We start from the raw sequence: 25,334 nt of genomic DNA, 5'->3' as shown, positions 1-25,334 counted from the left end.
GAAAAGTCTTATGTCCTGGTGTGGTTTTGCTCTCAGAACAGGATCAAGGGGGTGCCCAGATGAGGCGACACTATTCCAACCTGCAAGAAAACCATTGCTTTAGTTTTTAAATCTTCACAGAAACCTGTTAGATCTTGTTCTGTGGTAGGAAAGTCCACTCACTCAATGTATGTAGAAGTCACGGTTTGTTTCCTGTGCTCTTCAGGAGAGTAACAGGATAAGGCAAACAGCTGCAGGTGACCAGCAGTGACACAGTGTAGGAGGAGAATCAACCGCAATGTTATGTGGGCTGTTTCATTTTCCAACTCCAATATCAGAACTGTTCAAAAGTTTAATAAACTTGATACTTTCCACTTGGGTTTAAAATGTTAGCAGTGTCTTCTATGTCAAGTTGACCGCTTATCTCTTACACGGTGACTGGGGACTGTCATCCAGTTTCGAGATCTGAAAAACGTGCAGAGTGAAAGCCTCCAGCCTCTGACTCACCATGATGCTCACCTCATCTGTCAATAAGACGCACCAGCTTGTCCCGGTGTAAGATTCTGCAAACGTGTCACCAAAGCCTGTGCTACCCTACTTGATTTGATTTTACGCCTGCTATGCTTTACCCCCTTGCCTGATCTGTGATACAGAATAAAGCTGTTGGGATTGTCTCATTTCCCATTCACGGCAATTTTTCCTCGGCCAACTTCAGCTTGCAGACTGTTATAGGTCTTAGGATTTAAACGTCAAAGGCAGTCTATGTTAGCTACTCCAGAGCCATTTTAAGAGTGAAGTCGGTCTGCATTTGCCTGTCAGTTCCTTAAGGAAACACCATTTGGGTCTGGTGGCAATGCACCTGGCTGGTGGCTGTTTTCTCCCCTGAACATTGGACAACCCACACTTCTCAGTCCTTCTGTCTGGCTGTCAGTATTTCCCCTGGACTCTGGGTAGACATGGGCACAGACAGGAAGTTTCCTGCGGTCATCGTCTCTTTGCTTCACTCATTGATACACTGGTTTTATGTTCTCCCTTAGAGCCAGCCATCCTTGCCTTCAATTGTTACTTAATGACACCTGGCAGAGATCTTGTTTTAAGAAATCAGTTTAAGTCCCTAATTGTGTCAACCATGACAGGGAACTCATTCTGTCTGTCACTGAACCAATTATGGATGTCCCAAAAATCAGCCAAAACCAACTCACACCTGTCTAACTAACCAAACATATTACTAAGGTGAAGTTTACACTTATTACAGCAGTGGAAATGTCACCTTGTGTCACTGCCCTAGGCTCAGTCCCAGTAGCTATGTCTCCACCTTCTTCATCTCTTAACAATGAAGTCATAAAATGGTCCTGTATATTGCCAAGAGCATAGTATTTCCTTCCTAGAACCCCCTCCCAATCCCGCTTGTCATCTCTCTGCCAACATTTTATGGAAACTAAGAGAATCATAATTATGTACAGATAAATTGTATTATATTTTTTGTACTTGATGTTTTGTGTAAATAGTTTGCCTCATTCAGTTGTATGTGAGTATTGAAATAAACTCTGCCATTTAGGAAACGATTAGTGTCATCTTTCTTTCCAGTCTCCTACAATGTGCTAAGGCTTCAGGAGGACCACGTTTCATCAGAAGAGAGGTGTGGGTGACCTGCTGGGGGAACCTGCACAGCATACTTGTTTGGTCTGCTTCTCAGGCCTCTTGTCTGCAACACAGAGCAGAACCACACAGACTCACACAGATATGCTCCAACGTTTATCAGTGTCCCTGTGATAAATATGAGCTATGTAGTGAGGAAAGCCAATCGAGTTCTCTGTTTAAGGGGTGAGCATCAGGTGTTGACTGTGATGGATGTATCCAGTGGTTGGCTCATCCTCCCTAGAGCACTTCAGATGCTACTCACTTCTGCCTAACAAGGTTTTTCCTGAGTGAAATACAGTCAGCATAAACATAACTAGATAGCCATATTTCAATATCAGTACAATATTTCAGTATATTTATCAATGTATTTAAAATATATGTGGTATTTATGCATCTTACATATACACATATGGTATGCACTCCTAAACAGACATAGCTCCAATTATTTTGTATATAATATATTCATGTATTTCAATGGATCCAAAACCCCAGTATATCTTGGTTAATATATAGGTCAAATATTAACATAATAGAATAAAGCTGTATAAACTTCAGCTGGTAATAGTTACAAAGACTAAACTGTTTGGACCCCATATAATAAAATATTCAAATATTTGAAGCAACCCATGAAGAATTTTTATTTAGTTATTAGTTTTAAAATTAGGAAAAATTTACTGTTGCTCAATTCTCCTTTTTCATTTTTGTTAGCATTCTTGATCTCCATAATACATATTCTGATATTTAGATAGTCTCACACTGCTCATGTATGAACATCCTCTCTGAATTTTCTTCATTTGATCTTTAAAAAATAAAGTTGAAGTGGGATTTAAATGACTGCACCTCTTAGAAATTTATAATGTAATTTTCTATTTAAAGTGTCTCTTCTGGCCAGTTGGGAAAGAATGGCAGAAATGATTGAATGCATTGACTCCACTGTTCTAAACAGTTAATGAAAGAGGAAATTAACCTTAAAATAATCTTGGGAAATATCATTTCCTGAAGTTATTGTTTTTAAGTGGTGCTTTTATTAAATCATAGAGAAAATGAGGCCTGAAAGTGAGTTCCCTCATTAATTTGCTTTTTATAATTTCCTTTGAAGCTTTCACCTGATTTCAGCAACCCTAGAGCTAGGAGGAGAGTCACAGGTAGCATTTGGAAAGTACAGTCTGGGTGTTACAATCAGATAAGGACAAAGGAAGCTTGAAGATAATCCATCCGTGTTAAGCTTTTCCCCGTACAATCAGCCAGAACTCCCTGAAAATCTCTAGTATCAAGGAATGCTACTACTCATGTTTTAAAACAGAGCCTTGGCCCCCAAACTGTGCTTTTTAATTACACTCGGGCTTGTGCGAGTCAGGTGTTTGTGAAGGTCTGCTTTCGGATTGCTTGCATTTTCTTTGCAAGCGACATGAAGTTAAAAGCACTCTTTCTGGTTTCCTGTCCCTTCCCTTTCTTCTCTACCTGAGAATTGTTCAGTCACCTCCTGTCTCCTGTTAGTACATGCATAGCACATGATCACTTTGAGCCTCTCCAGAAGCCATCCATCCCGAGGTGGCCGGCTCTCTCTTACTCAGAGAGAAGAGTAGTAATGGAAACCGCATGATCTTGGTCTGGAAGCTGTCAGGACTATATATGAGCTCTTTCAAATGAGCGGTCCTTCTGTGAATAGATTTCAGACAACCCACAACTCACAAGGCTCCTGCACCGAGGACCACACTAAACAAAGTTATCTTGGGATGGACAGGTAGGGGCTAAATCTTCATCCTTTCCAAATGGGAGAAAGATACTCTGAGGACCATGACCAAGTATCACCATTGTTCTAGTCCAGCCTGAGACTCGGGCTAAGAATGCTTTGTGCTCTCACCTTTTCCTCTACTGATTTCCCCTCGATCCGAAAGATAAAATGCGCTTCCACACCCTGTCTGAGGATGCCCACAGCAGCTTTGTTTGTCTGATTTCCCCTCGATCCACACCCTGTCTGAGGATGCCCACAGCAGCTTTGTTTGTCTGAGTCCTTTGGAAATTGTTTCATGCTACTTTATTTGCCCCATTGCCCCTGCATGGAGGAATAGTTCTATTTTTAATTCCGGGTTAGGAAGCCTGCAATCACCTAAAGTGTTGTCAGACACAGAAGGAGGGCAGGGCTCTTGCCCTTTACATGGGATGTTTTCTTGGCTTTTTGAGTCTTTAAAAAAAAAGTTTAAAGTTTAAATCTCCTTAAAGTTTAAGGAGATTTGGAGCACACGGTGAACATGCGCATAACAGCCAGGGGGTCACTAATCAGCTTACATTGAAGATCACCTGGTACCTTCAAATTCAAAGCCAAGTTAAAAACAGACTAAAATATAAAAGAGACAGACATAAGTGTACCTCTCATTCCTTATCAAAGAACCTCTTTGTGCAACAGGAGACCGTTATGAAAAAACAACTAGTCAAAATGCAGAGAGCAACTGACCATAAGATGCCCAGCCCCATCTCACCTACAACTCCTGCACCTAAAGCTCGAGGAGCACTGATGAAAGTGGGGCTGGGAAGATTGTGCGAAGAAAGGTGGGTAAGGCAGGTCTAGAAGCACACCCATATCTTCAATAGCATAGAGGATCTAAAGATGCCAAAGTGATTTATTGATGTAAAAATCATATTTCAAATATGAATCTGAGGAAAAGTAGTTATATCAGTATGGGAAAATATGTCACAAAACTGTGATCCTTTTTAATTGTCAACTTGACACATCTAGAGTCACTTGGGAAAGGATCTTCAGTGAGAGGCTATCTGGATCAGGTTGACCTGTGGCCATGTCTGTGGGGACTAACTTAATGATGTCAACTGAGATGGAAAGACACTCCCTGTCCCTCCCCCACTTCCTTCCTCTAATAGGAGATCCTGGAATGACCAGGGAGCAGATGAACGATGCACTAGCATGTGTGTTTTAATTCAATAGCAGACAGGATGCCTCAGCTCTTGTCTGGATGGGCTATGACCAAATCCTTCACGTCTTGCCTCCGTGACTTCCCGGCAATGATGTCATCAGGAACTGTGAGCCAACTGAACCCTTTCTCTCTTAAGTGGCCTTTGTCAGGACACTTTAGCACAGTAACAAAAAGTGAAAAACAAGAATGCAATGATCATGTTTCCTTCTATGTGCAAAGTAAGTCCAAAAGCATTTTATCTAAAATAGAAACTTATGAGCATAAAGCTTCCAGACCTTGGGACACACAAAGATGTCAGAGGACACAAGGAACATACCCCATAAATAAAAACTATGATGAAAACACATGAGGCTATATGAAAGATATGGTTATATTTTATGGATTAAGTAATCAATGCAGATATATTTGTGTATGTGTTAATAAATGAAGATAGTGGCAATTGTTTCTGCTTGATGTGGGTGCTGGGAACTGAGCTTCAGTCTTTTTAAAAGCAGCTAGCTCCTTTAACCACTGAGCCATCCCATCAGTCCCAGAAAAGCATTGCTAATGATGTGAAAAGACAGCCATGTTCTCGGGCAAAACCAGTTGTGATACAAATATTCTGTGTCCAGACAGAATTAAATGCATATCTCATTAAAACAACAAAAAATAAAACACAAGAGTTGGACATAACTTTTACCAAATAAGACAGTCGCATGTAATGCACACAGTGAACGTGGTTGGACTCATTAATCCCTTGGAGAAGGTGAATTACGTCACCTTGACATACGGCTGTATTGCTACTACAGGGATTAAACTCAGTGACAATGTTAACTGTTGGGGAGGGTTTGGATCTCAGAGAAATACAGATTGTTGGTAATAATCAGAATGGAATAGCCACATTAGAAAACGTTCAGCAGTTTCTTATCAAGCTGTATGTTTATTACATAGCATTGCAATACTTAAATATTTACTCAGGGAGAAATGAGAACATATGTCCACACAAAGATTTGTACGCCAAATGCATAGGATAAAATCCACAGTAGAAAAAGACTGGAAAGAGTCCAAATGTCCAGCAATTAGTGGATGAGTGAGCAGATTGTGGTATACCATAAACTGGAACATGCCTTGGCAATAAAAAAAGAAAAAAATGCTGGCATGCACTGCCACATAAATGAAGCCAGAAGTATTACACCAAGTAAAATAAGCCAGTCTCCCTTGGAAGAAATGGTATGCATCATGATTCTATCCATTCTAAAATCGAGAAAGTCAGGGGACAGGAGGGAGTTCTGGGCTTGTCTAAAGCTGGAGACAGGAAGAGGAATATTCTCTCTACAGAAAAGTTGCATAGACATGGAAATGTTTTGGATAGTAGATTGAGGCTGTTGCAGCTGTAATTTCCAAATTGGTAAAACAATAGTTTATTGCAAACTTTACTTGTACACTTCGGTTTGTGTTATCTGTAAATTTCAGTAATACTGATAGAAGGCAGGAGATGACGGAAGGTAGGCGAGCTGCTGCGTGCCTAAGCTCAGTTATCTGAGAGGTGGAAGCAGGAATAGGAGTTTAAGGCAAGAGTTGGATAAACAGTGATCTGGAAGCAGCATCCGGTACAAAATGAAGACCCGTCTCAAAGAGGAAGAAAAAATGAACGAAAAAGTCAAGACTATTCCCTCATAAACACAATAAAAAAAAATTTCTGCCAAAGAGAACAAATTGTCTTCCAGTTTGTAGCCTCCTCTTGAAGTAGGGCAAAAAGGAGGCCATCAGTCTCGGCAAGATTCGGAGTGATCACTTAGGTTATATATAATTTGAAACTACAGTTTTATGAAAAACTGAAAACAAATGTGTTAGCTTCAGGTTGCTATAATAATACATGAAGCAGCTAGCTTATAAAAATAAAAGAGATTTAGTGCAAGTGTTTAGTTGTTAAAGCCACAACCATGATGCCTCCTCATTACAGCTGCCTAAACAAGACCTGAAAATGTCAATGCCAATAAACATGCTAGCTCAGTTGCAGGAAATGGCACAGGGTCCCACCACTAGACAAAGAACTATACCTTGTGACTGGTAATGACAAAGGAGGAATTTATCTCTCCCATGGATGAGCCCCCCCCCAAAAAAAAAACTGGTTATCCAATACCAATGACTCATCTCTGAAATCAAACACAAGCAACACTAAACAGATTCAATAGACTGTATTCTATATTTATGCATATGCAACAATAATAAAGAAAATTAGCTATCAATTTGAGTGGGGGAGTAGACATGAGAGGGAGGAACAGGAAAAAATAAAGTGATGTACTTAGGTTTTAGAAATCTTAAAAATTTAAGTAAAAAAAAAAAACCAAAGGGTAGAAATTTAAAGCCCCATCATTGAGTAGCCCCAGTGACCTGGACTCTGAAGAGAAGAAGACTTAGGAGGGACAGAGCAGGGATTGCTCAGTTTCTAAACTATCTTCTCTTAAGGGGCTGCTCATGAGTTACCTCAGACTCTCAACAAGGATCTTCTAGATGGTTCCACAGCAGGAAATGGCACAAGGCCCCACCACTAGACTGTCATCAGTGGCACCTTGGGGGTTTAAGCATTTAGTCAGAGAAGACGATGGCGGAACACAAGCTATGTCAAACCGTACCACTAAGTTTGGAAGGGTGTCTGGGACATAAGTAAAGAAATGATGACATGGACCGGGGATGTAGCTCATTGGTGGAATACTTGTCTATCCTGAGTCCCTGGATTCAATAATTAATACCACAAAAATGTTTTTAAAAAAGGAAGGAAAAATGAAATTTATAAAGAGGAAATTAAAAGAAACCATTGAAATGTGGGAAAAAGACAACTATTTCTGGAAAATTATCTCTACAGACATAATGTAATAAGTGGGGGATTAGTGATGAGGACAAAGATCAGCAGCTGGAACTGAGGGAAGACACCACGCACAGCACAGGTGGGAATCATGACGTTGAGAGCTGAGAATGAGAGGTTTGAATGGCTATCCAGTAGTGAATGTGAGAGTAGAAACAGCGAGAAACAATGTTCAGAAACAGTCTGAGCACCATTTAAATGCATTTAAATCTGCTTGGATAAAAAAGGATTAGATATTTTGGGGAAAGAGTAAAGCATTTAGGAGGAAACTCTGGACATGTGTCAATGCCACAGTGTCAACTATGGAAGAACACACAATACACCATTGAATGACTATCACTGATTGATGCTCCATTCATAGGTGAGGGTGAGGAAGGCAATGAAGTGTGAGCAATAGACCATGATGGTGGCATCTCTGATGGGAGACTTCCAGCTACTAGGGGGTGCCCTCTGTGTCCTTGGGAGCTGCATGGTGACCAAGGCTTCTGAACTGCCAGCAAGGGAGCCAAATGTTCAATACCGTTGTCTTCAGATTCATTTGTGGGTTTGCAAAATCAGTACAACAAACAGATGTGGTAGGTGTTTGAGCCAATGTAAAATTTGATGTCTATTTGCTAAGCTTACCTTAGTGGTTATAAAATGGTGTATGTGATCATGTCTCTTCAAGTCTCCAGAATTTAAACACTTCATTGCTTCTAAACACTAACTGCTGCATCCTTTAAGACTTCTGTGTATCCAGCAAGTTGGTCCCGCATCTTTGCAGATAAGGGTCTCCAATGGTGCCTACTCATTAGAGGACTTCAAACTTACATAGAGCTTGCTTCTGAGATAATCAAAGAACTTTATTTAAAAAATACATTATTTCTTAAAGTGCTGGTTTCTGTGTTGTCTTTGAACATCTCAAGGTCAAAATCCCATGAGTGATGCTGGATTCTTGACGTTCTTGCAGCACAGAGAAATCAACAAAAAGTTCCAACATTTCCCAAGTAGAAAAGCCTGGAAATGCTGAAGTCATGATTTGAGATCCTGGAGACATTGCTGACACTCTGGGGCGGGGGGGGGGGACTAGCCAGTCACCCCCTTCTCCACTCACTGGCAACTGGGGAGTAACTTTTGCTCGTAAGCCTCTGCCCCTTGTCCTAGCTGTGACAAGATACAATGGTGCTGTGATAGTTTTACAGAAGGCACTGACCCTATATGCGAAATTTCCTAAGACAATTGTTGTCAGTTCATCACAAGCCTCCAGTCTTATTCAAATAAAAAATATTTTATTTATTCTAAATAAAATCAGTGTGGCTGAAGGAGACTACATATCAGCCTTCAAAAGATATGTGTCGAAGGTGTTCCTGTGGGGAGGTCAGTTGAACACAGAGATGGTCTCTTAAATGCCCCGTGCTCTAGTATTCAGATGTATGCATGAAATGACAAGAGAGTCAGCCAGTGGAAAATTCCCCCTTTTTCACCAGATTGTTCTCTTTATCTTAGTCCAAGGGAAAATGTTCCCAAATTTTAGACATAATTGTGCAATACTTCCTGAAATAGTTCTATATTTCCAGAAAAGGGCATTCAAACTACTCAGGTTCCAACAATGCCTCCCAAACATTGCACCTGGAGATAGCCAGGATGATTAATAAGCGCACAGAAATGCCTGCTTTTTATTCCCAGCCCACTAGGTTGACAAGGAAAAATTATGTGCTTATAAATTAGCCTGAGTAAAAGGATTTTAGGTAATTTATAATTCCCTTTCAAATTTTGTTTATCGGTTTGTTTGCTTATTTAATTATTTGTATTTTTTTCATATATTGCATTCAGATTAAAAATCCCCCATCGTCCCCTCCCCTCTTAGCCCCATCTCCCCATTTCCCGAGATCCACCCTCCTCGCCCTGCCCCCCCCCCCCCCCCCGGTCTCTTATCAGAAAAGAGCAGGCCTCCTAGAGACATCAATAAAACATGACGTAATACGTTACAATAAAGACCAGGCTCGTACCATCATATCTAGGCTGGAGGAGGTGACCCGGTAGGAAGAAAAGGGTCTTTTGTCCACAAGCAGGCAAAAGAGTCAGAGAAGTTCTCACCCCCACTGTTAGGAGTCCCACATGAACACCAAGCTACTCAGCCATAACATATGCAGAGGATCTAGGTCAGAACCATACAGGCTCCCCAATCTCTGTGAGCCCCCATGAGTCCCAGTTGGTTGATTCTGTAAGCCATGTTCTCATGGTTCCCTATCCCCCTGGTTTCTCCAATCCTTCCTCCCCTTCTTCTGCAGGATTCTCTGAACTCTGCCTCTGCTCCCATCGGTTGCTGATTGAAGTCTCCCTGTTCTCTTTGATGAGGACTCTTGTCCCAGAGCACTCTGCAGGCAGGACAAGCTGTAGGTTGAAGGTTTTGTGGCTGGGTTGGTGTTCCAATCCCTCAACTTGAGATCTTTCTTGGTTACAGAACTTGGCCAAGTCAGGTTCTATGTCCCCCCATTACTAGGGTTCCTCTCATAAATTCCATAGAGTTTCTCTTGTAATAGGTTTTAACTTTCCCTCAGAAATGCCCCCCCCAATTCCAGTCATTTCTCCCAGTGTCAAAATTTGCTTTTTGTTAAAGATATTTAAGGATTTTGAATGTCTGCACTTAGGCACTACTGGTGGCAAATCCTTTTGAAAATAAGGACAAGAACACAGAGTATGAGAATGGGGGGAGGGTAGCAAAAAGTTTCTGCACCCCAATAAATCTCTCGGGCCAACACAATAATCCAAGTCAGTCCAAATCAAACTGAATTAGAAAAAGCCCAGGTTTAATGTGTACCAATGCTCCTGGGTGACCTCCCAGCCCTCCAGAGAGGAGACAGGGAAGGAAGACTAGAAAATGGTGTACTTGTTCTCTGGAGTACAATTTAAATACCCTGTGGGAACAGTCTTGAGCATCTCTAGGGAAGGGCCATTTTTTTGGTGGGCTTTCTCAGAGGTGGAGTTTGGACTCAGGCAACTCCCAGGAAAGGGGTCTTGGCATGGAACTTCCCCCCAAACATTCCAGACTCTTTGGATATATAAATACCAGGGGCTGGGATGACGCTTCCACCCAAACAAGTAGGGAATACTGTGGTCCTCACAGAAGGAACAGAGGAACGGTTAGTCTCCACAGTGAACTGGCCACTTCAAAATGACTTGATCTGTTGAGAGGGGGGTAGTGTCACTGGCATTCACACAGGACCTATCCCAGGTACATGAAATGGCTTTTTGGAGCCCATTCCCTATGGTGGGATACCTTGCTCAGCTTTGATGCCGGGGAGGGGCTTGTTCCTGCCTCAAATTGGTATCCCAACCTTGTTGACCCCCCAAGGAGGAGTAGATGGGAATGGGAAGAGGGCGAGGTAGGGAACAGGAGAAGAGGAGTGAAAGGGAAGTGGGATTGGTATATAAAATGAAAAGTAATTTTTTTTCTTGGAAATTTTTTTTCTTTATTTTTTTGTTGAAAAAATTTCCGCCTCCTCCCCGCCTCCCATTTCCCTCCTCCTCTCCCCCTCCCCCACTCCTCTACCCCTCTCCCCACTCCTCTCCCCCTCCCCCCACTCCATTCCCCCTCCCTCTCCAGTCTGAAGAGCAGTCTGGATTCCCTGCTCTGTGGGAAGTCCAAGGTCCTCCCTGCCTCCATCCAGGTCCAGGAAGGTAAGCATCCAAATAGGCTAGAACATGAGCAAGGAAGTCAGGACCGCGAGGGGTGCACCCACCCACTGTGACAGTGGGGCTGATCTATTGGGAGCTCACCAAGGCCAGCTGGACTGTGACTGAATAAGCATGGGATAAAACCTGACTCTCTGAACATGGCAGACAATGAGGGCTGGGTTTCGATCTTACTACATGAGCTGGCTTTGTGGGAGCCTAGCCTGTTTGAAAAGTAAATTTTTTAATTAAAAAATATATATAAAGAATATTGTGACAGAACTCTGAAGGTGAATGGAAGGGACCAGCGGAAGAGGAATACTCCATAGGTTGATGTACAAAGCTCAATTCCAGAAATGGGATGGAAGAAGTAAGATGGAGACACATCCCCGTGGTCTACAGTGAGAAGTGCAGGTTGTGTTTTGACAAAGGAAATGGATGCTGGAGGAAAACTGGCAAATCAAAGAAGTCAAACCAAAGGGAGGTCTAATGGGAAAGGGATTTGGTTTGGATTACTCGCTTTCCTGGAAAGGGGAATGGTGCGACTCAGAGGCTGGCATCTGAGAAGCCCCAGCCAGCCAGCCAGCGCTCATTAATCTTCTCCTGGGGATTGTCTAGACACAGCATCCTGCCACTTTTGTGTTCTAAAGTATTTTCTTACAGGCGCATGTCTGTAGATGGATTTTCAAATGGATTTGCTTTTGCTCCTCCACTTCTTGCTATTAGCCAAAATGTTCCAGTTAGGAATGGTGGGTAATCCCAGATTTGCAGAGAAAGGTGGCTTCAAGTAACAAGAGCCTGTGTGTCTCCCAAAAGAAAATTGAAAACTGCCATTCCGAGGCCAGCACGGGGCAGACTTCTTCAGTCTTGCTGCTCTTGCTAAGGAGCGAGCTCTCTTCAGTGGGAATGGCTGTGGGCTCCACACTCGGAGCGTTAACCACCCATGGTTTTAATTACTGTAAGCAAGCCTGTCGAGCATTTTCCTAATTAGCGATTGATGTTGGAGCACAACCCGTTGTGGGTGGGCCCCCTCCTAAGCTGGTTCTGGGTTCTGTAAGAAAGCAGGCTGAGCAAACTATAAAGAAGCAGCTTATAAGTCGGCATCCTCAACGGACTATGAAACAGCTCCTGCCTCCAGGTTCCTGCTCTATCTGAGTTCCTGCCCTGACTGCCTTTCATGATGAACTGTGTTAAGGAAGCATAAACAAAACAAATTCTTCCCTTCCCTACTTGATTTGGGTCATGGTGTTTCATCACAGCAATGGAAACCCTGAGACAGGAATTGCTACCAGGGCTTGGGAATTCTTTCAAAATCGATAAATTATTGCACCTGGCTCCTCCGTCACAAAGAAAGAATCACAACACTTAGTGGGCCCATTTGGATCTTGGAGACAGCGTATTCTTCACTTGGGTGAGTAACTCTGACCCATGCATCAAGTTACTCCAAAAGCTGCTGACTTTGTGAGGGGCCTGGAACAGGAGGATGATTTTCAACAGGTCCAAGCTGCTGCGAAGGCTGTTTTATATGGTCCTTATCACCTGGACCATATGATTCAGCAGATCTGACAGTGCTTGAGGCAAATGGGGTGCTGTTTGGAGCCTCTGGTGGCCCCCACAGGTAATCACAGAAAAAAATATTGAGATTTGGGAACAAGGCTCTACAATCTTCTGCAGCATCTCTTGGCCTCTTTTGGGCCTCGGTGGAAACTGAACACCAGGTTACCATGTGACCTGAGCTGCCGGGCACATCAAGAGCCAGATCTGACCCACCAAGTCATGAAATAGGATGTGCACAACTGCAATCCACCATCAAAACAACACAGATTGCAAACCTAGCTCTGGGAGGTACAAGAAGCTACAGAAGCCTGACTGAGATGCACCGCCCCCCCCCCCCCATCTCCATGTCTCTACAATACCCTTAGGTTTGCAGGAAAAACAGCATTTGGGTGGGGGATGAATTTTTTTTATTTTAAATTTTTATTTATTTACATACCAACCACATTTCCCCCTCCCTTCTCTCCTTCCACCTCCCCCTCCCAACTCCTTTCTCCATCAAGGCTAAGCAAGGCATCCCGACATAGGGAATGGGTTCCAAAAAGCCAGTTCATGCAGCAGGGACAAATCCTGGTCCCACTGCTACGGTACCCACAAACAGGCCAAGCTTCACAACTGCCAGTGTCCTAGGTGGGTCCCCTGCAGGCTCCCTAGCTGTAGGTCCAGAGTCTGCCTGAGCTCCCATGAGCTCAGACAGTATTTTCAAATAGGTATTGCCTGGTGATTTTTATTTCTGGAAATGTTGGAGCTCCAGACTTTTAAATATTAACCTACTCAAATATAATTTTAAAAGTTGCCCAGGGCCCTAGGAAGACGGATCTCTAGGTAAGGTGCTTGCTTCACATGCATGAACTATGTTTACACCTAACCGAAGAAGCAAGGATGGCAAACAGCACACCCTTCACTCCAGCACTTTCTGTCACCAGAAAGATCCTGGTGAACCCCAGAGGCTTGCCAACCAAGCAGTCTGCTCCAAGTTCAGTGAGAGACCTTGTCTCCAAGTATATGGCAGAGAAGTGATTCATGAAGACAATGTTTGGCTCCATATACGGCCACACATGCGAGCCACTAAGTATGAAAGAGAAATGCTCTATATATCTTGCTGGGTATGACTACTAGCTGGGCTAGACTACTATGGTCTAATACTCGAACCTTGCAGTTTTTGTTTCAACTGTATTACATCAGTGTCTGGAGACTGGAATTAATCTTTACACTCAGAAGTGCCTCTCCTAAAGCCACGGGAAGTGCAGAAGGGGCTCAAAAGTTTCCAATGACTGTGGGCTCCACTCACTCTTTTCTATCCCCAAGTGTAATAAAATAATTTTTATTAGCATCCTCTAAACAATCATTTGGCTTTGTTTGGACCAAATATTTATGTAGGTGAAATTAAAAGGCACCATCGTGGACCAGGGTGTAGCTCGGTGGTGAACAGCCAAGGCATCCTGAGCTCACTGCAGCAACACACACAGAGAAATATCTCATTATGTTAAATAAGACATGTAATTTTTTAACTGAAAGAAATACCTTCATAGTGGGTTTGTTTTAGTCACATTATAATGTGATAGCATTATTTTGAATTTGGGTAAGATAGACAAAAATAATTCCACCACCCTTTGTTAAATACAAACATTTCCAACATCCACAGGTAACATTGCAAACTGAAGCTAGAGTTGCAATTCTAGAAGTAGAATTAAGATTACCAAGCACCTGACCCTGAGACGAGGCTGTTCTGAAATATCCACAGAGACCCATGTAACCACAAGGATACTAGAGCTGGTAAATCGAGGCAGAGAACCCTGAGTCATGTCCTGTGTTGTGTGACTGGCCTTGAAGTAGAAGGAAAGAGCCACACATACAGAATTTGGACACTCTGAAGTAGAGAAGGCAGGCAACAGGATTGTCTCCCAGAAACTTCAAAAGGGACTTAACCCACAATGAAAGGTGGATTTTAAGCCCATGAGGTACGTTATGTTTAGGATCTTGGTCTTTAGATATATGATGATAATTTTGGGGGTTTAACTGTGGAGGCCCAAAAATGTGAGCCTGCTTCCACATTGACCAAAGGTTAGAGAGTTGGAGCTTTCCTCTAGTTCCTTCAAGGTTATTGTGATTCTACCTTAGACAAAGGTCCCACCTAGATGTTGTTCAGAGAGTTCTGCTCTCTCAAGGTAATTGTCAACAGGTGTGACTAATAGTCAGCCCTTGTACTTTGGGAATAGAGAAGCAGATTGTTCCTACCTCAAACAAGAGTCTAAGGATCCAACTAAGTTCCAGTTCTTTTAAGGAGATAACTTTGGATTTTACCCAGGGAGTGGTTTTGGTCTAGGGTGTAACAGTGATTTATTTTGTTGTAGCAACAGAATGCTTAACTAGGAATGTAGCCCATGACTTTCAACTGGCGTGCTCATTGCCTTGTATCATGTTAATGCAGTCTTTTGTCTTACTCCTACATTTTGGGATCAGGAGTATTTTAAGTAGTTGGAGATTAAGCGCAGGTGAATTTTCAGTACTCACTGATATTCCCTCCCGATAATATCCATTATTTTCATACGTGTCTTCATATTCTTTACTATATTTCTAAAATTCCACACCTCTACCTGGGAGAAAGGTAATTTTGTCGAGGTTGGTCCCTGACACTTAACCACTAGCAGTTTTGGCAATCTGTTCTAGACACAATAGAAAACAGCAGGAACTGCCTCCTGTCGTCTTCTTGAGTATTTGAAGTCTCTGATCTTTTAGAACCGCCAGATTAATCTGGCCCTCTTTCTTAGTTTGGGCTTATCTCCTCCTCACAACAGTGAAAGGGTGATAAACCCTGTCCTGCCAATGCCACATCTGCTAAAGATGCTTATGGTTCATGGCACATTCTTTATCCTGCTGTGCTGGTCAGTTTTCAACTTAAAATAAGTTAGGGTCATCTAAGAAGAGGAAACCTCAAGTGAGAAAATGTCTTTACCTGTTTGACATGTAGTCAAGTCTACAAGGGCATTTTCTTGACTAATGAATGATGTGGGAAGACCCTATCTGCTGTGGGCATCACCATCCCTGGGCAGGAGTTCCAGGTTGAGCAAGCCATAGAGACTAAGCCATTAAATACCATTCTTCCATGATCCGTTTTAGTTACTTCCTTCACTTCTCTCCTTGACTTGCCTTCATGATAGACTGTGATCAGGATGTGGAAGACAAATAACTCTTTCTGTCACCAAGTTGCTCTGGGTAATGTTGCTTATCACAGCAATAGAAAATAAACTGGGACACTGGCAGATAATGTAATGTCTGAGCGACTAGCCACCAGGATACCCCGCACAGAAAACTTGTTTATACTGCCGGATGTCCTTGCGGCTAGCCACCTTCCATGAGAGCTCTGGTTAGACAAAGTTATGTTCAGCTGTACTGGTCAAATAAGACACAAGAGGCAACTCAACAGAGCACATGACCTTACAGCAATAGTGTGTTTACTTAACAGGTCTTGGGCAGAGGAGGGCAGCATGCCTCTCAGGACTAACAGAAATCGTAAGCTTTCTAGAGAAATGCTCTGCCTATTAGAAGAGAGCAAGGGGGAAAGTGAGCAATGTGTTGGATTACCAAGGCAGAGTTCTGCAGGCAGTGCTAAATGGTGGATCTATAAAGAAGTCAAGCGCATGCTCCTTAGGGCCACACTGTGAATAAGGCATCATCAGTGTGGCATGTTAGTCATTATCTCTAGCTGTTCTGTAGGCATGTGATGACCAGTATGTGGCTCTATGAGGCATAATTTCATTTCAATAACCTAGATAATTTGGGAGGACAGAAAAATGGGAAACAAAGTTTATATTGACTAAGTCTGCCTTCTGCTAATTAAGTTCAACTTACATTCAAGAAATAATGCCAAAGCAACATGAACCTATTGGAATCCATTGTGTTTCTCATTAACCCCTGCTTCTTAAATTGTAAGAGAATGAAACAAGACCCTGTGTGCAAATAGCATCAACCAGGCAGTTGTCCTCAGTTCCCCATGATGGACAGCTCATCATGTGAATGTGGGGCATATGTCCCAGAATGTCCCCAAATGCATAATTTGTGTTAAAGATCCCCAGAATCCAGAGAGCACAGAACTTACTGTGGAAAGTCATCCCAAAAAGGAGTTCATCCAAAGCACAACTGGTGCTCAGTGATTGTTGGCAAGGAAACGAGGATGTTATGCTGCAGCTCTTTGATTTGTTTCTGTGCAAGGGGATTTTTTTCAACCATTTAAACTGTGTTAGTCTAGATTGAAATCCGGGAGAAAAACCATAAGGTCAAAAAACTTTTATCCACACATGTTCACCATACAGTTGCCCCTTGAAGCATATATATGTCTTTTATCAGAGGTCTTTGCTTCCTATTGTAATAAATGATGATTTGGGATTAAGTTTTCTTAAATGATACAAATATTTGACATGTCAACTAAAGTTACCAGTATGCATAAAATATAGCAGGGTTTTATTTTTCAATATTCTTCTACAGTTCCATTGCAGCTATAGAAGATTGTAATGAGGCACTTTTGTTTCCACATCCTGCTCTGTGAGGTGCTTTCAGGGTGCGCAGCATCTTTGTCTGTCCTTTGAGGAGTGATAATCTGCCAGATAAGATGCACAGAGCAGTAACCACAAGGAAGTGTGGAGAAAGGCAGGTCCGCCGAAGGTGCTTCCCTGTCTCTGTGGTTCATCCCTCAACGTTCCCCTTGTGAGTCCTTTCTACCAATTTGTGGGAGAGAAACAGGCAGATGATTTTATACTGAATTTTCTAGCAAAGATGTAAAATCGGATCACCCAAGGGCACAGTCAGGAAGTAAGAAATGCAAGTTTCTGTTTCCTTTCAATACACGAATATACACTTTCAATCCAGAGGTGATTGAAATACATGATCAGGTACATCAGAGATACAATAATTGGAACGCATTATTTGAGTCTGAAACACAGGAGGGTCATTTTCATGGAGTTGAGAGTGACAGGAAAAGTCTGAGGACATGAGGAATAAGACTGTGTGTGAAGGACACACAATTGCTCAGAATGCAGAATACCATGAATGACATGGCCAGTCCTGTAGATGAAACAGGGCGGGGGCAGGTGAAAAGAAGTGAGCATGATATGTTTTCCCCTCAATTCAGAAATTCCTTCCGTGGAAATTGGGAGCTCCTGGCAATATTTAATCCTGAGGATGTTTATCAAATAGGCAATCAGGGAACAGCAACAGGGAAGAACTGAGTAGACTTTCCTTGGAACAACTGAGATCAAGATGGTGAGGAAGGAGGATGGCTGCCAAAAAGTACACTCAGTGGGGATTCCTTAAGAGTGGCAGTGAGGTTATGGCTCAGAATGTAGGTGTGGCATTCCAGTCCTTGTGTAGAATGCACCATGCCCTTGACTGGGAACCTAGGACCTTTTAAATCAGGCATAGTGGCACAAGCCTGAAGCCCTACAGCTTCTATAAGTATTCAAATGCTGTAAATTGACCTTTATGTATTTTTTCAAATAAAATAACATCTCCATGGGGCTGACATAGCCCCTCTGCATATATATATATATATTGGCTGTGTAGCTTGGTCTACTTGTGGAACTCCTAACAGTGGGAGCAGGGCTGCTCCTGACTCTTCTGCTTTTGGGACCTTTTTCTCCTACTGGGTTGTCTCATCCGCCTTAATACTGGGGTGGCAGTGGGTTGCTTAGTCTTAGTACAACTTGGTATTCCATGTTTGGTTGATATTCCTGGGAGGCCTACCCTTTTCTGAAGTGAAAGAAGGAGGAGTGGATAGAAAAGGAAGATGGGGAATGGGACTGGGAGGGGAGGAGAGAGGGGAACTCTAGTCAAGACATAATATATTAGAGAAGAAAAATAAAATAAATACATAAATAAAACAATACCTCAAATGTCAACGGGGATAGCACAGTAAATATAGACATTGTTATGTTTTAATTATTTAATAATTATCATACATGTATATAATAAATTTTGATCATATTCACCCCCATCACCCTATCTTCTCCTCTCCACCCCTGCTGAAGCAGTCTTCTCCAAAGCAAGTCCCCCTCTTAGTTCGACGTCTTTTGAGTGTGTGACCCATTGAGTTTGATTAGGGTTGTTGCATAACACTGGTGAGAGGCAATTTAGGGGATCATGGGCAACTTACAAGTGGTTACACCACTGAAGACCATGTCCCCAATCTCCAGCAATCAGTAACAGCGAGCTCCCACCCCTTCCCTGGTGAGTGTTTCAAGGGCCTTGTGCAAGTTTTGTGCAGGTAGCTGCCGCTGCCATTGATTCATGAAGGTAGAAATCAGTCATATCCAAAAAATATTGTTTTACGACATTCTTTCCATCCTGCAGCTCCCACTTAGAGGCAAACCCTTCATGACTGTCACCCTTTTCTTGGCCCTTTGACAGCTGGGTATGCATTAGCCACTGCAAAAGGAAGTTTCTCTGACCGAGTCTGAGAGAAGCATTGATCTACAGGTATAAGCATGTGCAACTTGACAGACGTCCAGTAAATGGAGATCTAAATGGGGTTCTCTGAGGAAGCCTGGAGATGAATGATTATCGGAAACTGGATAACGACTGAAGATCCTTCAGACAACTACGTGATAATGACTTGTGCCCGAGACTCTCTGAAACAAGTTTTCTGACATGCCTGGAACATGCTTCTCCAAAACTGCTTTGGTCACAACTTTTAGCAGTGGTCATGATATAATTTCTCTCTCAATCCCTTCTTTATGTAACAATAATTCACCTAACTTGATGCTTTTTCTACAGGTCACTAAAACTCAATTTCATAGCTTCTTAGATATCATGAGCAAAGTTTTATAAACTGTCATGCTCATTGCCTCTTGCTGGTTAGGAAATATCAGGTGATGGTTATAAAAGCAACAAATGCTATTAAACTACATCTCAATCAAGGCTCTCCTAAGAATTACTTCTCTTTAACAAATGGTGGGCTGGTAGGATTAGCTAGAAAAAGCCTATGATTTTATTATACAACAAACAAAGTTAATCCAGGCATGTGCTTTGCCCAATCCTTAAACACGCTGTGTCGGTTATGTTTCTCTGTGACAGGAGACCTTGACAAAAGCAACTGAAAGGGTTATTCAGGCTGATGGTTCCAGAGGGACGGTGCCCATTGTGGTGGGAAGCAATGACAACACAGAGAATAAGTGTGTCCAGTAATCAGTATCTGTGGATTTAACTTTGGATAAGTGACAATCTGAATATTAATTCCTAACTCTCCAGGAAGTATTTATAGTCCTGTGGTCATGGCAACCACCCGAATCAGTTTTCATTACAGATGACAGCTCATCTTTGTGGTATCACTTGAAAGCCCAACAATTCATTGCATCAATGCAGGGACACCAACATCATTACATGCAGCAGTGACTGTGACAGTGACCAAGAGCAAATCCTTAGCTCAAAAAGCCTGCCAATGCCTCTACCTCCTACTCCTCACAGCCCTGAGTCTCCTATACTTTGCTTGGAGAGCTCGCCCTCCCAGGATAGCTTCCTGAGTTACATAAAGTATGCAGAACCCTTTAAAAACCATGTTCATTTGTGTTCTCCTTCTTTGACAATCTGATAAAATTCCAATGCTTTATTGAACATTGTATAGTGATGAAATCATTTTTCAGCTTCAAATATGTAGGATATGTTATAAAATACTAGAGAGAACATGCTGGCAAGCTAAATGCACAGATAAAAGTAAGCAAATTTTAAATTTTGCCAATATGAAAGCAATGGATCATTGAAACATATATGTGTATGTATATATGTGTGTATGAGTGCATATTTGTGTGTCTGTGTGAATATGTGTGAGTGTATATTTATTTGCACACATGTTTGTGCATGTGCGTGCGTGTCTTTCTGTGTGTAAGCTTTAAAAGCACCTGATTACGTATCTCTTCAGAGAGGCAAGAAAGTACATAGTTCTCTGAGCAGTTCTAACTCTGGGGAACCGTGGACCAGTGCTACCAACTGAGGCCTCTTCCATAGCCCTTGCTGTGCTGCTTCCTAAACCTATGTGCTCCTTGTGGACTCGAAATTCATTGTTCTTCTTTTACAGCCTTGTCTGATTTTATTTAAGAGAAAAGTGCAAAGATGCACTTATGTAGCATAGAGGCTTCTATGAGCTATTATATCCTGTAAACAGCCTTCTCTGTTTTCTCTCCCAAAAGCAACCTGCTACAAACCACACCATTATACGTTAATTGCTCAGCCATCTTTTCATGAGTGACTTATCAGAACCAAGGGATCTGATAAAGGCTAAGCCAAAAGGCACGGCTTTTTGGTGTTGATGCTTTGTGACCAAAATGGCTGTCTTTTTCTGTAACTAACTCCCTTTCTGTTATTTGGGAATTAATTCCCACAGTTCAGAACTGTTTCCCTCAGCTATGTGTGAAAACAATTTCTCACTGCCAGGCCTCAATTCCTCTCTCCTAGATAAACACAAAAATGTGTCTTCCAGAAATTATCTTCATCAGCAGACATTTGGTCAGTGGTTAGATTCCAGAAAAGAGCATTCCATTTAAGATAGTCACAGATATCTAAAAAGATAGAATTACTACCTGCCCAAATTGCTGCTTTGATTTTACCTCAATTAAAAAAATTGTTAACTCCTTATACTCACTTTCACCCCAGTTTACTGATGAATTTAGTTCAAGAAACTCACTGCTTGTGTTTTACTCCCGAGAACAGCAGAAGAGATCTGGGCACAGACTCACAATGCTCACAGTAAGAATGACTGATAATAGCATACCCCAGCAATGAGAATTTAGAGGCCTGGGTTCCTTCTTTGTTTTTACCACCTAGAGTAAAACTCAAGACCTAGGCCAGTAGAAACTACAGTGTCTGGTATATGTGCTATCTGATCTGTGGCTTCTCCCTGACTGTTTACATAGGTTGTTTGGTTAGCTTATTATATGCATGCTGGGAAAGGAAATAAGGGATATGCTGAAATAAACATTTTAGCTCTTGACTACCCACCTAAAAATGTAGTGTAGCACACTAATCCTCCCCTCTAGAATTGCCTGATGATTTAAGTTCTTTCTTAATTAACTTTCTCCATTAAGGAGTTCACTGGACATGTACTAATCACTCCCATCTTTGATCTAACAATCATGAATCTCTCTCTCTCTCTCTCTCTCTCTCTCTCTCTCTCTCTCTGTGTGTGTGTGTGTGTGTGTGTGTGTGTGTGTGTGTGCTTATCTTATTTCTTAATACACTTATCTGATTTCTTATGGGGCAAAATAGTCCCAGCCCTAGACCTGTTAGGGCTGGACAGTTGCTGGTTTTAAGGATATATATGACTGAGAATGTTTGTAACAGGGAGAAGAAGGGAGAACAATGAGGCATAGAGAATTGAATTTAGAAAATAAGAAGAATAAAGAAACACGGACAGATGGATCCCATTGTGAGTAGATTTTTTACCCCTTAAATTTCTAGCCCATTTTTAACTTATTGTGGTGTCTTTAATTGGACTCTGGGAGGGATCCCTAGAAGCTGAACTTTTAGGAACCCCGTTAACAACCATTGAGCTCTGGATTTCATGAGAACACACACAGAGAAATTACCCTTAGTTTAGTAATTACCTTATTTAACTCTTCTAGAAAAGTGAGCCACAGAGGTGTGCAGTCCTTCAAGGACTGGAGCATGAGGTCAGGGGTGAGAGTATCTGCTTACATCAGACATCATGACCTTAACCCATGTGTGACTTGCAAGCACAGAGTGCTTCTGCAAATGGGAAGCTGCCAAAAATGAGAGAAGGGATATAGTGCTCAGAACTATGCAGTTTGATTCCCCTATGGTGATGAGGTAACATGCCCTTGTTAGTAAACACACTGTGGTCCCAAAATGTGAAATGTTTCTTTACATATTTCTGAGATACCATTTCAACTTTTAGTACTCACTGGTTTTTCCAGATCTGTAAATGGGCCATAATTGATTATGCTACATGAGAACTATTGAGTTGACTTTTCTTATATTGGCATAATTTAAGAGACAGTAAGTACACTCAATAATTTGAAATGTTTCTTTAATATCCTAGTTAACATTCTGCTGCTAATGAGCTCTTTTAAATTGTATCATTCCTTTGAGAATATACTTAAATATAGTTTTTCGTTGAGACTCCTGATATAACAGTTTGCATAGCCACGTGGAGAGAATTAGTTATCACAAACTCTGTAGGTCGAGGAGGACAAAGCAAAGTCTGAGCCCAAGGAAAATGTGACAGCACGTACTCTTACTCTGTTTTGGATTTTCTTCACTGAGACCATGGTTGACACTCTCTGCAAAGCTCTGAGTGTTCTTCTAGCCTTTGAACTGACGCTATCCAAGAATATGCCAGCAAACTACAGTTATTTGTAAGTTTTGCATTTCAGAAAATTGATGTGTACCTGTGATTTCAATTAGTGTTCCAAGGGGACTGAGATGGCAAACTCAAGAAAGGATGTCAGTACTGGTATGAAGAAGGTTAAAGTAAGCCCTAAGAGGTGTCCTAGTCAGTCCCCCGAGGGGAGCAATGGCAAAGACATGCTATCTGTCACTCTCTGCCTTATCCCTTGAGACAAGTCTGTTTCTGAACCTGGCGCCGGCAGTCCTCCTGTTTCTGCCTCCCACTGTGCTGGAGTTCCAGGTGCACTTATCTACTCCTGGCTCTCCCCCAACACCCATGGGAACTGGAAAGTTCGAGTCTTCATACTTGCCTTGAGTAAGGGCTGTTGCCCACTAAGTCATCTCCCTAGCCCTTACGAAGGTAATTTACATGTTTTAATAAATTTTTAATAATAGAATCTTTGTTGTGCCATTATAATATGTAAGAGTTGCTTGTGTCATGTAATGAGCCATGCACATAGCATGCAGACTTATCCTCTGCTACCATGCCTTCCTCACATACAGCATGGCATGACTTGAGCAGCTATTGACATAGCTGGCAGCATCTGCTCCTTCATAAATGAGAAAGCCTATGGCAATTGTCTTAGTCAGGTTTCTATTGTTGTGATGAAGCACCATGACCAAAAAGCAAGTTGGGGAGAAAAGGGCTTATTTGGCTTTCATTACTGTTGTTGATTATTGAAGGAAGTCAGGACGGGAACTCAAACAGGGCAGGAACTTGGAGGCAGGAGCTGATGCAGAAGCCATGGAAGAGTGCTGCTTACTCTCACGCTCAACCCACTCTCTTATAGAACCCAGTACCACCGACAATGGGGCGGGCCTTCCCCTGTCAATACCCATCGAGAAAATGTGCTACATCTGGATCTTATGGAGGCATTTTCTCAGCTGAAATTCCCTCCTTTCAGAGGAGTTTAGATTGTATCTAAGCTGACATAAAACTAGGAAGGACAGTAATACTCTCTTTTCAGAGTTTTTGTTGAAGAGAGCCAAAGGGAAGAAGAAAGCATGTATAAAAATGTAAAGGGATAGAGAAGCAGTCAGCTCTTTTGTCAAGAAGCTGGAGTTATATTACAAATGAGGAGAATTTATGGATAAAATGCATACGTCTCTCAGTGCTGAAAATAGCGTAATTACTCACTAAAGAAAGACGACTACTGGGCATCAGAGGAAAGTTTTCTCCATACAGCTTGAGGAATTAGCTGCCAGGTTTCCCTCATACCAAGCTCATCTTGATGCTTCGTCTTCATCAGTCTGATTAGCACCCCAGGTGTTCAACCAGATCTTATTCCGAAGCAGAGTTTCTAGCCAAGAAATTAAATTACAGCAGAGACATCAAATTGACCACAGCAGGATTTGCAGGGATCATAATTGAAGCACAGGGTTAAAATTTAATCTCCCCTCCCTGCAAGCCTGCCTTGAAGGGCTGGCTCTTAGGCTGTCTTTGGAAATGCACGCTTGACAGGTCGGGTGAGGAAATAAGAGGTTCCTGATGTGTAAAATAGCCAGAGAGAAAGAGGAGTTCATGAAACGGGGATGCTGGGGGATGTAGTCGTGAGCAGCAGCTGTGGAGTGGCAGCTGATGTCATGTTGAGATGGTGGCATCTGTAACACAGACTTTGGGAAAAGAAGTCACAATAACCAAAATGTTCAGTTACTTCGCTAGTAATCTGTTCCTACAAATAAGGCCAGCCTGAACCACTTTGTCGTGGCTCCTTATATAACTGGAGTTTATACGAAATCCTCCTTTCAAATGACTTTTTAAGTGGGGTTCACTTTGCATTTACTTCCCTATGTCTTGTCGATAACTGGAGTGCTTGGCTTTGGTCATGGAGATGTAGTTATTTGGAGACGAGAGTTTTTGTAAGGATGGATGTTGAGCTTTAAAGCACAGCTGCCTTCAGAAAGTGGAAGCGCATTAGCACTGGTTTTGAGTATAGAATGAAAAGAAAGGCTGCGCCATCTGTACTTAGCAGATACGATAAATCTTAATGAAAAATGAGCCCCACAAAACATGGGTGTGGAAAATGCCTGCGATTTATTTACATAAAGTTAAATATCAAATGTATCCTGCCAAATGATGCCAAAGTAAAGGTCACTGGAAAATTATTCCCTGATGAGAAGAAAATGTTGGAAGAAAAGTAATAAATCATATTGTTGTCCTAAACACTTGAGGCCAAAATAATCCATGTTATATAAATTATAAAGGGATATAAATCACAAATAGTTACACAATTATAGAAAAATGTCCCTAAAAGTAAAGATTCACAGTGTCCACGGATTCTGTGAATGTGGAATTCAAACCAAGTACATCAGGGACAATTAGGACCTGAACAATATGC

Source organism: Chionomys nivalis, chromosome 15 (assembly GCF_950005125.1).
Source record: "Chionomys nivalis chromosome 15, mChiNiv1.1, whole genome shotgun sequence".
Lineage (NCBI taxonomy): Eukaryota > Metazoa > Chordata > Mammalia > Rodentia > Cricetidae > Chionomys > Chionomys nivalis.
Note: the sequence above shows the minus strand (reverse complement) of the source record.